Source organism: Pleurodeles waltl, chromosome 12, assembly GCF_031143425.1.
Source record: "Pleurodeles waltl isolate 20211129_DDA chromosome 12, aPleWal1.hap1.20221129, whole genome shotgun sequence".
Classification (NCBI taxonomy): Eukaryota; Metazoa; Chordata; class Amphibia; order Caudata; family Salamandridae; genus Pleurodeles; species Pleurodeles waltl.
In genome coordinates this window covers 69,261,814-69,274,315 of record NC_090451.1, presented here as the reverse complement: position 1 = coordinate 69,274,315, position 12,502 = coordinate 69,261,814, and the positions used below count along the sequence as shown (strand labels likewise).

The 12,502-nt window shown below is 43.4% G+C and overlaps 1 protein-coding gene across 16 annotated transcripts in view; it reads right to left on the bottom strand.

Moving 5' to 3' along the window:
• TBXA2R (thromboxane A2 receptor) overlaps nucleotides 1–12,502 on the bottom strand; it is a 148,506-nt gene that overhangs the window by 54,216 nt on the left and 81,788 nt on the right. The window lies entirely within an intron of this gene.

Genomic DNA, 12,502 nt, shown 5'->3' with positions numbered 1-12,502 from the left:
GTTGGTGTTAGGTGGTGTTTGTGAAGCATAACACTGCCCTATGCCTTGCTCTCTTAGAGTAACGCTTGTCTGGAATCTCTCCCAGCCACTTTTCAAGTTTTTTCTCATTTTTCCAAAGCCACAGGGTTGGATTTTCTAGAACCGCTGACACTAAGGACTCAGTCAATGTGCCAACCTAAATTAGTAAAACAGTTGGACTGCAACCCATACACAACCCACTGAGCAATATCTGCATAAAATGTGTTTCAGGTAACGATCAGTCCGATGAGGCTTGACAGGGACATTTAGTGGAGAACTAAATCCTCTTTTATGAATATATAACATATCCAAGAATCGCTAGACATTGGAATCCACATTTTAAAATACTTTTTAACCCCTAAAATCCTAGTGCACAGAGTACGAATTACAACCATAAAAAAGATAAACATTAAGGCAGCAAGAAAGTTTATGAAGTGTCTAGGGATCTGTATATCAGTACTTCAATCTCTCTCTCCTTGTTCCATTGTATTGTCTTTTTTGAGTCCAGCGTGCCTGTGAGCCTGCCCAGGTCTCCTGTCTCTGCACCGGTGATACCCTGTCAAAACATCTGTCTCTCTGTCCTAGCGCCCAAGTCTCCTGCCCCCGTGTCCATTTGTTGCTGGTCCCGTGTCCATGCCCAAGTATCACCCTGCCCCGGTCAACTTCTCTCTGCCCCACTGGTCACATCAGTATCTAAGCAATAGCTTTAATGTTCCTGTCCTGCAGGTTGGATGTGTTGTTTTCTGCCTACAACGCACGCCTGATGCTGTTGGTGGCAGGTGAACAATTTGCTAAGGAGAGGTGGGCGAGTTGACAAATTAGCAGAGAGAGCCGAGCCAGAACAGAAGAAAGTTCATCTCAGGCTCCCAAAGTTCATGCACGCACCGAACCTTAGAGATATTCAGCATGTAAGTCAAGCAACAGCTATGATATAAAAATACGATAACATCTCCTCAAAATTCAAAAAAGTGTATCTCCTAAACATGTGGAAGCATTTCACCCATGGACCTCATTTAGGGGTCGCTGCTACGACCCCCCAGCTTGCCCCTTGGGACCCCTGGCCTCAGAGGTGGCAAAATGAATGCCAGGAACAGAGGGGCAGCTCGTCCTTATGGACACTGCTTGGGGCTCCACTTCCTTGTTTCCAATCAGTTTTTTTAAATTACATTAATAGTGAATAGTACATTATTCACTACTAATGTAATAAAAATGTAGTGCAGTTAGCGGGAAAAAGACCTTACTTGGTAGCTGAGGTAGGTAAAAGAACATTTAAATGTATGTTGTGTGCGTGCAGGTGCGAGTGTGCTCATGTAAACAAGGGTGTGTGCATGAGTGAATGTGTGTTTGTGTAAGCATGTGTGTGAGTGAAAGTAAAGATGAACTGGCGCGTGATGTCACTTCCGCTACCCCTGGCATTTTGGTGAATTGACGTCCATGATTTCACCTTGGTGCATCAGGTTACAACGCGGCATTAACAGCCCTTTACTAAAGTTACCATTTTCAAATATTAACTCAGAATCATTCATGATCCCTGGCCTGGACTCCAATGTCATTAGTGAATTAAGGTGCCAGTTGTCATGTCCACCTACATATAGCCTATATTCTTACTATACATGGAGCAGAATTATAGTCTATTAAATGAAACAAAAAAGGTTTTTGTACAGCACACACCCTGAACTCTCGTATGTGAAGATGTGCTTGTGCACAAATGAAAAAAGATAATCCCACTGAAATAAATATTTGCTCCAGATCACACAATTTTAGCCGAGAGAGGTAGCCGGGATTGATACCAGGTTTTCTGGTTTCACATTGTACAAATCAGCCTCTAGGCGGGTATCTCTTTGTTGCTCCTGTATTACGTCTAAGGCTAATGTCTATATTTAGTTTTTGGTGCATGATGCTGGAGCGTGGGCGGCAGGCGGGGGACACTTGAAACCTCAGGATTATTTTGGGTCTGGGGGTCCAAGAGGACCTAGAGTTGAGCCAGAGTCAGACCTCTGGTTGGAGTCTGCTCATGCCGCAAGTGGCTTTTCCATCTCTATTACTAAGCTGATTTTTAGCCACGCCTCTTTTCGCAGGTAGGAGTGCTCATGCGCCCTAATTGAAGCCTCTGATGGGATCTAAGTGTCAGCTTAGCTCATTTTATGAAAGGAAAACAGGAAATATCCTTTACAATGATTACAATATTGAGCTGCAAAGTAAAACTCTATTCCACCTTTTATATACCCTCTACTGACCATCCCTCACTCCGGTCGATCTGATCTTCAGATCTCAGACTCAGCCATTATCTTACAAAAAAAACCTTGACGGCACGCGTCAGGCGTATTCATGGAGCAGTACATGCCTGGTGTAGAGCAACAAACAAGAAAGGGAATCTGGGGGACACCTTGTGTATGAGCATTGCAATGCACACTCAGGTGTCACAGTTACTTCCTTGCGGTTGGTGAAGGACAGTAGTGGTATAAACATATTGCTAGCCTCCGGTGGCGTAGCTTCCGTGAGTGCAGCAGGTGCAGTGGCACCGGTGCCCAGCGGTCTGAGGGACCCACTGAATCCCTCTTATGGATATATTCTCAGTTCAAACATCAGCCTGGAGGATAATTTCCTTCCTTGCACTAGGGCCCATGTGACACTGGCTACACCTACTGCTTGCCTCCGGGCCTTGACTTGGGATCCGGTTCCCTTTATTCAGTCCTGCATCCCCTCTATGGTGACATGCGGTTCTCTTGTCTAATCTGGTGTCAGCAACATTCTCCAATAATCAGGATTCCGGAATGGTCCTTTGCCTGATGATGTCTAGTTCTTTTTAACCTTCCAAAATCCCTATCAAAATTCCAGAATGTCCCTTTGTTGATGACTGGGTTTCTACAAAAGTATTATGGCATCACTGACTAGACGAGCCCTTTAAAGGGGACGTCTAGTAAGAGTTCACTTTACCCAGTCCTGCGTCACAACATGCAGGCAGCGAGCAGGGACATCGGCATTACGTAAAAAGATGGGGACGGGTAGGACGCACCATCAGAAGACAACAAGACTCCATCACAAGAACAGCTCCCACTGGACCCCAGAAGGCAGAAGCAAGAGAGGCAGGCCAAAGAACACCCGCAGGCGAACTGTGGAAACGGAAATGAAGACCCCAAACCAGTGCTCGGGCACCATACCGAACCTCGCCCAAGCCAAACAGAAGCGGAGGTCCTTCGTTGCTGCCCTACAAGCCAATCTGCATAACTGGCATAAGTAAATACGTAAACGTCACTAGCAGCCAGCACCAGTAGACACTGATGACGTCACCTTGGGCTTTGAGCAATATTGTGACATCATGTCCGTTACCTGCAGTGACATCACTGCTGCCCTCTTGAAAGAAGCCACTGTGCGATGGAGAGAGAAGTGGGTTGGGCATTCCTATATAAATGCAGTTACAAGAACTTTAGATTATTTTTTTTATTTTTTTTCTTTATGATGAATGACTTGATTGTTTACTTACGTTTAAATCAGAATTGTCCTTTCGAGGAACTGGTTAATGCCGCCTTGTAAATCCTATGTTAGGCTGCTCTGTCTTTTGTAAACTTTGTGTCCGTAGCCCAGCTTTAGGAAATGGACATTTAGAAAAGAAATGAGGTTCTGTTAGAATTTCAAGTAAATCACACTTAGGTGTCAGCGGAGGGCGCTTAACCGACTGGTCTGTCCTTGGCCCTACAGCTCACCCTCGGAAGGCAGCCCTGAAACAAGCTGGGCCACAGATCCCCGACACAAGCTGGGCCATAGATCCCCGACACAACTTGCAGCGTGTTTGTTCCTAGATGGGGCTACTGAAGGAACACGCTGACACCTCGTGTGATCTCTAGTCTGCACATGTTCAGATCGGTATCAGCGGCAGCTTCTGGGATGTTTTACTGGAGGCCTGGGCAGGGCCAGTGAGTGTTACACTGTGCGGGGCCGGAGAAGGCATCTTAGCTCATGTACAAGCCCAGCATGAGGGAGGCTCTGTGGGGTCCTGGAGAAGATGCCGATCAGGGATATGCAGGCCTAGCAGCTGCTACCCCTGACTACCCTGTGCTACCCCTGACACCACCCTTGCTACCCGTTGTCTGCGTGGCCATGAAGGCAGGAACAGATAGTAAACAAAGCTCGGGGAGCCCATTTGCATCTAGTACCTTATGAAGGAGGTGGTCTGGAAAAAGCCAAATCCCCAACACAGGTTGGCTGGTGAGAGTGCTTTCTCATTCCTTCCCCCGTCTACTCCGTCAAGACTCTAACAAACAGGCACCGAATAGCAGATAAGTAGTTCAGAGACACTACATTGATGGACAACTCTACTACCAGCTAATATCTCAGAGAAACGACCACCTCCCATCAAAAAACTAAAAGTCACTGACTCAACTGAAAACTGATACAAAACCTTAAAGAATGTAATGAACGACAGCCCCAGCTGAATCTAAATAAACAAGAGCGAATACCAGATGATCGAGACAATGATAGATCAAAGAATTAAATAACTATAAAACAAACTCGGAGCAAAGGAAAGAAACCCACCAATGCAAACCTGAAAGCACAGTGCACGTGAAGATTAAAAAATATAAGAATAACATCTTTGAAGTCAAGGCCGCGTTCTTTAGAGCCCAATTGGGCCTAAAGTGCTTTCTGACGGTGTGCGCCCTGAATATTGACCTAGGGATACTGAGGGGGCACAATACCCAGGACAAAATATTGAAAGCAAATATTGACAGGTAAGTAAGTCTGGATTTTCTATACCTTGCTCCACATATATGTACCTGCCCGGTATATACATCTTCAAGTCACATAGATGGGGAGTGTGAATAGTAAAGATATACTTCCTATATGCACTTACCTGTTTTGTCCCTCAATATTCTGTCCTCAATATTCTTGTCTCACAATATTGTAGGTGAGGATGTTCTGTAATTCAATTTTTTCTTACCAGTAAATCAACACACAATCCCTCCCCCACGCTCAATGCAGGATGTCACAAATTCAAAAGAAAGATGTGAAAGAATTTTCAAAATTCTTTGAGAAAAAATTCTTGCAAATGAAAAACCACCTTGCTACAAATTTGGACCCTTTCTGAGAAATCGCAGAAATCGTTCCCAATAGTACAATATAAAAAATGAGGCCAAGTGAAGTGAGCACTCACATCCCATACTGAATTTAACCTAATTAACACATTCTTGCAGTAGGCAAAATTCCAGTCCGCCTCTAAACTGGCCATATCATTTCACTGGTAAAGAAACCCCATGCGCACCCGGAACATCAACAAATTTCTAGTTCAATCTTCAATTTACTATTTCTATCAAAAGCACTAAGAAGCTATGTAGCCTCCTAACTCGACCACTATAATGAAAAATAATCTGTTCGATTATCTTGAAGAGGGATTTAGATACCCGGCTTTACCACAGAAACACCCGTTCTAGGAAATATTGATGCTGTGCTGCGTCTTTTAGACAGTGGGGACTCTCGCCTTCTCATATTCCTTGACCTTTCGGAAGCAAGGTATGCGACCAACCTCTACACACTCTTGAATGTCGTCAAAGAGTGCATGGAGATAACTGGAACCATCCTGAGATGATCCGTCTCCTACCTTGAGGTTCACGTCGCAGAAATAAATCTTAAGCAAGTCTCTATCTGACCCTTTCTGTAGAACAGGAAATTCCATGAGGTTCAAAGCTCTACTCTTCTCTCTCACCTGGCTATTGAAAAGCTCAAACATTTCATCCCATCTTTCTGCAGGACACACACTGGTGTCTCAAAGTGACAATGCTGGAGCGGACGACATCCCTCGAACAGGACATACAAATCTTCGGTGGCGTTTCACCGCTTGAAACAAAACCCTATAAGGGGTGAGGGCATGATACAGATTTTGGTAGGTGGGCACTCCATCACAATAGTGGCGAATATTCGATCCGCCTTATTACAACTGAATTAGGATATAATGTATATCTAGGATATAGGTATATCCGGAGTACTGCAAACTCTAAAGGAGGCCCTGAATTCCTGTTCATTTCTCCAGCACAGCTCCATACTTATCCAGTCTTGGCGGGAGTCTCTTACCACATTAGACTGTAATCCCAAACTTACAGATATATGATATCTCCAGCCTTCTTCTTTGAAAAAACGTGTATCTTTAAGTGCACATACCTGCGATAAAAAAAAATAGCTCAACAGCTGTAGAAACATTTAGAAGCCGAAAAACGTCTTTCAGCAAAGAAAGCTGTCAAAATAGTAATGAACTTGCTGGTTCTATGACGAGTGGTCCATGGAAATGGCATGCTTGCAGGGGTTCTGAAAATGCATCTGACACCTCCGAGGTGCGGCTGCAAGCCTCATCACAGGCGTGAAATGCTTTAAACCCATCCCACCGGCCCTGATGAACCCTAGCTCCCCATACAAGACAGAAGCGTTCACAATCTAATACATAAGACATGAAGCCATGCACAGGGGCTCCTTGAGATATCTTGCACAAAACCCCTCCCTTTTGGGTTAGGTAGGCCCAACAAAAGCGGAATCTACTGCCGTTTGTATTGTATTTGTTCTGTTTGATACATCTTTGCACCGGTGCTGCCTGCCTGCTCTGTGTGCGTGCTGGAGGCACACACAGTTCTTCGCTGCGCTATATCTGTTTTGTATACGTATTTTGTGCTGTTCTTGTTGTGTGTGGAAGCAAAGCTTGCACCGCGGCCTTCTGAGCTGCACCAGGGCAGTGTGTATGAGGGACGCTTGGCATGTTTCTCTCCATGCAGAACCTGTTGGTTTCTTGCGCCTCGATGGATCTGCTCGTCTTGTGCCTTTAGGTGCCTGAGGTGGGCCTGCACTCTGAAGACCCGGGCGGGCCCGCTGCAGGAGGAATTACAGGTCAGGCGGAAGTCAGGCAGACCAACCTACCACCCTCCGGAGGTATGACCGATGCTAGGGCCTTTGTTAACTCCAGGGACGGGGGTGGGCTGGAATATTCTCCATGCCCTATTTTTCTGGGGGGGGTGGGGGGAGGGCTGCATGCAGTAAGCACACAATGCTGCTGCCTGTGATGAACCCCTGCAGTCTCAAAGGGAAGCTGCCTGTGCTGCACCTGAAGCTCGCACCTCATCTGCCCTCCTTGTACATGTCCTATGTTTGTATGAAGGATGCTCCTGCTGCACCTGCGGTTTAACACAAGGTGGCACTGCTGTCTCACTGGTACGGTACCCTACTATCTGCTTTAAAATCGAATACTACAAAAATATCATAGCCAGAATATCGACTACCAAAATATTGTAAACCTACGTATATATATGTATGTTTAGGCTTACTTGACCTATTGCCACAAATATAATTGATTTTATATATATATATGTGTGTGTGTGTATATATTATTCATTGAAAAAAACAAAGTTTACAGGGAGGTTATAGTTAGGTTCTGAATTTACTCCTATAAAACCACAGAAATTCAGCAGTTATTGTTAGAGTTTTTTTAAGTAACTATAACTCGCCACCTAAGGTAACTATAACATGCGTCCTTGCCATGCACAGTTTTCTTATCAATAATTTTATTGCAAATGTTGCAATAATGATAATATCAAAGATGACATAGAAGATCTCCTCAATAATATCTTATGTGGAGTAATTAGCTGTGCATGGTAAGGGCGCGAGTTATAGTTACCATAGCGCACAAGTTATTGTTACTTGAAAGAACTCTAATTATAACTGCTGAAATTCTATGGTTTTGTATGAGTACATTCAGAACCTAACTATCACCTCCCTGTAACCTTTGTTTTTTTCAGTGAATTTCTATGGTTTTTTAACTTAAACTAATTTTAATTACTATATGTTATTCCAACCCCAGCCACGCACAGCCTTTGGTTGTGCACGGCGAGGGTTGGTCGTAAGGCCTAGCCTTGCAGCCAAGCCCTTATAACCACCCAACGCCGTGCACTGCGCACGTTAGCCACAGGGCCTGTCTCTGTGAGTGAGTGCATGAGTGTCTGAGTGAGTCTGAAAGTGGGTGTGTGAGTCTATGAGTAGGTCTGAGTGGGTGCATGAGTATCTGTGGGTGTGCGAGTGTGCGCCTGCATCTCTGAGTGCTTGTATGAGTGAACGAATTAGTGTATGAATGAGTCTGTGGTTTTTCTTTCATTTTGTTTTCATATTTGCAAATATTTCATGAAATTCTCGAAAAGTTATTTCAAACCCATATTCTGCCCCTTACACACCTATCTCACACCCCTGAGGTCAGGGTACCTTCACCCTGACCCCTTAAGGCACTTTAAATGTGGAATTTCATCCCGGGAGCCATGTCCCGTGAAATAAAATGGCGGCCGCAACTTTCTAGTCAAGTTGCGGTCAGCCAATTGCAGTGCTTCTTTTCGCATGTGTATTTGCGAACATTTGCGAATTTTCACAATTTATTCGCTAAATAATCGCGAAGTCGCTGCAACCAGAGATATACAAATTTGGAGTTCCCTAAATTTCTCAAAAACTACTGAACGGATTTACACCAAAATAAGCAAAAGCATGAGCTGCGCACCAAAAGCTATCTTTCTGCCAAATTCGCTGTAATTCCGTCCTGTGGTTCGGGCTGTAAAGGTCCTATGAGAACTGACATGGGAAATGCATATTTTTTCACCCTGAAACTTTCCATGCGTAAAAAGAATCACTGCAACACTTTGTAAAATTTTGTGAGGATTTGTCAACAGCATCAAAGTTATATGCAAGTCAAAAAATGCTTTTTCTATGCAAACGTGGTGCTAACAGTAACTACCGAGTGGCGACCGCCACTAGGTTTTATATATATATATATATATATATGCCTAAAAGAATAATTTATTTGCACAAAACCATAGAAATTCAGCAGTTATATTTAGAGTTATTTCAAGTAACCTGGCCTAAGGTAACTATAACTCGTGCCCCCACCATGCAGTTTTTTCTTCAATAATTTGACTGCTAATGTTTCATTAATATTCTTAATGACATTATAGAAATTGTCCTGAGTGCTGTAATATCTGGGGTAATTAGCAGGGCATGGCGAGGGCGCGAGTTATAGTTACCTTAGGCTGCGAGTTATAGTTACTTGAAATAACTCTATATCTGCTGAATTTCTATGACTTTGTGCGAGTAAATTCAGAACCTAACTATAACATCCCTGTAACCTTTGTTTTTTTAAGTGAAATTCTATGCTTTTTTAAATTCTATTTCCTAACTATAATGTACCGGTAACCTTTGTTTTTTTTTTTCAGTGAATTTCTATGTTTTTTTTTTTACGTAAAGTAATTTTAATTACCATACATTGATCCAACTACTGCAGCACACGGCCTGCGGCCAGGTGCTGTGGCCAAGCCCCTATAGCCACCCAACCCTGTGCCGCACAGGGGCAAAGGCAACTGCCAGTAGGTAATATTATATATATATATATATATATATATATATATATATATATATACACATATACATCTTCAAGGGATGAAGGAGAGGAGTTAAGTATAGCAAATCTATGCTTACCTACATATTTACTGTCACAATGTTTTGGTAGTGGACATTCTGCTGACATTTTTTTTTTTAACACCATATTTTTGTGTTCAGTAGTTTGATATACAACTGTTTCACTGTTGGCCAGTTTTAGGAAGTGGGTGATATGAGTATGCCGGAATCGCAGCTTCACTTACATGAGGGACATTTCCTGGACATCGATAATTTAGGGCCGTGCTACTGAGGTCCATAAGTATTCTCACTGGTCAACGCAAAATCAGTTTTAGAAAGAACAGGTCATATGAAATAAAACATAGGGCCTGTTTTATTAATCGAAAGATGGGTTACTCAATCGCAACAGTGACGGATGTCCCTTCTGCCGAAATCGTAATCCCATTGGAATTAATGGAATTTAGATTTCGGCGAACACGATATCCTTCACCGGCGTGATGCAGTAACCCCTCTGCTGAGTTTTAAATCAGACACTCTGTTTGTAGAAATGTTTGTATGGAAGTCCTAACAACAGGCACCCTTTTGTCAAGGTCATTTCTTATTTAAGATTTTCATTTCAAAGAAATGGAACATTTTTTCTATCTGAAGTATTAATACATCACATGCTCTCATTCCCTTAATATGCTGTGTCAAATTCAAATACAGACATGTCCCTGATTTTGTTCGCTCCTGCACAAGTGCCTAACTCTGTGCAAATTGATAAGGGGCCAAGTAATTGTCAGACATATCCTACATAAACCCATATAATATAGCATACATTTCAGCGACTGTAAACCTACTCCAAATCTATGGTATAGTTACTCAGTGCAAGCGAATAAGCAATGTCCAGATAGGTTGCCATGCCAGAGAGCACCATTACTTCGAAGCCACCCAGTCTCGCCCCAGCACCAGCATTGATTTTGAATACTGACCACAAGATTTCATATGAAGGCCGGAGGCTAGCATTATGCATTTATTCATTCTACTGTCTCGGAAGCTTCACCTTAAATTGCAGTGAGGTCCAGCGTGAAAAAGGAACTATTTAGTAGGTAGCTATAACTCCGAGTGAATCATTATGAGAAGCCTGGTATTTGAGTCGATAGGCCCTTAGAAAATCCAGCTCCGCTGGGTAGAATGTATCCAGTGGATAAGTAACTCCCAGCTATGAGTTTGCCCCGATAATTGGGGCTACTGCATGGATTTTGGAGCTTGGCACACTAAAATATGCATGTCCTGGCAATTATCGAATAAAGTTCAGCAGGTTTGACCTAAAATTTATTGGGGAAAAACTACAGGCGTGCAGTGTTATGGGCAAAATTCTTAATTGCAATATGTGTGGTAACGAGTTACATATCGCAAATGACCGGCCGATCATAATCAGGGCCACAATTGCTATGTCTGTTATTCCTGCAACCTGAAAACCCCAGAACCTGACTTTTTCTGTGTTCATATATATGGTGTAGAGACATTGACTGGGGTCTATATTTCATAACATCCCTTGACGAGGTGTGAGTAAAACATCAAAGACAGTGAATTATTCTGCTGCATTCCAGAACATTCTCCTTGTTCCCAGCTGATTACTTTGATCAAAGGGCTGAATTAGAGACTGGTAGGCATCCTCGGGCTCTTAGGTCAGTGAGGGACATGCCCTCCCTTTCACAGGTGGGAGGCCAGCTGCCAGGAACAAAGATGGCCGTCAGGCAGACAGGAATCTCTAGAGCAGAGGCTCCATTAAAGGGACCTGTCATAGAGTGGCTTTGTCTACACCACTAACAGAAAGCTGACTTGCAAGGGTTATGAAAGTTGGGTTAAATTTGGTGAGTACTCAGGGTACTACAGCAACTGAATCCACCCAGACCAAGACCGCAAAAAGAACCCCTGGGCAGTGGCCAAGTCATAAGATATACTTATACAAATATGACCCTCAGGTTAGTGTAACTTTTGGCAATGAGTTATTATTGAGGCTTTGCAGCTGGTGTCATAGTTGTAAACTTTGCCTAAGTAGGAAGTTGGGTGGCAGGAAACATGCCTAACCAATAGTGAACAGTGTAGAGCATGGTAGTAGAACTGGCCTGTGTGGTGATGTTCAGTGTGTAATTTGTGTTTGTTTTGGGCCGCGCTCCATTATACTTGATTGATCACCATATGGATAAAGTTGTCCTTCATAATTCCAGATCCCTACTAAATCCAACTGGGAAAGAGGTTTGGCATCCTGGCTGGGCAGCCAAGGCCATCTCCAGGCATGGGCTTCCGCCTTGGCTGTGCGACCAGTATGTAGTAATATTGGAAAGACGGAGACATGCGATGAAAGACATGGGTTTGTAAATGGGGTATTTGGGTTAATGTCTGTTATTGTCTTGTAGGCCTCTATTTGAGAAAGTTACAACACCCTGAACAGAAGAGAGAAACATTTGGAGGGGGAAACCAAGAACAGCCTTGAGAACAGTTGGTTTCCTCATTACCCCCTTGATGAATTTAGAGGTTTTGAGATGCTGTTAATATGCACAGCTAAATATACTACTCCCTAGAGACTGTCTGGGTCTGTGTGTAATATAAAATTTCCATATCCCTCTACAATACTTCTTTCCAACACTTCTATGCGTCTTGTCCAGCATTAAAAGTCTCAGATGCAAGGATTCCAAATCCTGCAGCTGAAAGCACCACTGGGGTTAGTTAGATCCCAATACTAGCGACAAGGTATGTGAACAGCATTCTCTCCTGGTTACACTTCAGCGCAGATGACGAGCTGCGCTCGGACTGCACTAGCTCGCATTTTACTCCTGCCGCTACCACCTGTTGTAGCTGGTGGTAACTAGCCAGGTAAGATGTAAAAAATAAATATGCAAAATACGTACAGTAACTTTTGCCTGCTTTACTTTAAATTTTTGGTCATCAAGTTTTAAATAGGGGTAAAAAATGAGCACACCCCGTGGTAATAGGCCCAACTTGTAAACTATGAGGTCTTTCTTGGGGTGAAGTTGGCAGTCAAAACAAGTGAGTAGTGTCAGAATTATGAAGATCCTAGCACCGAGCTCAATATGTC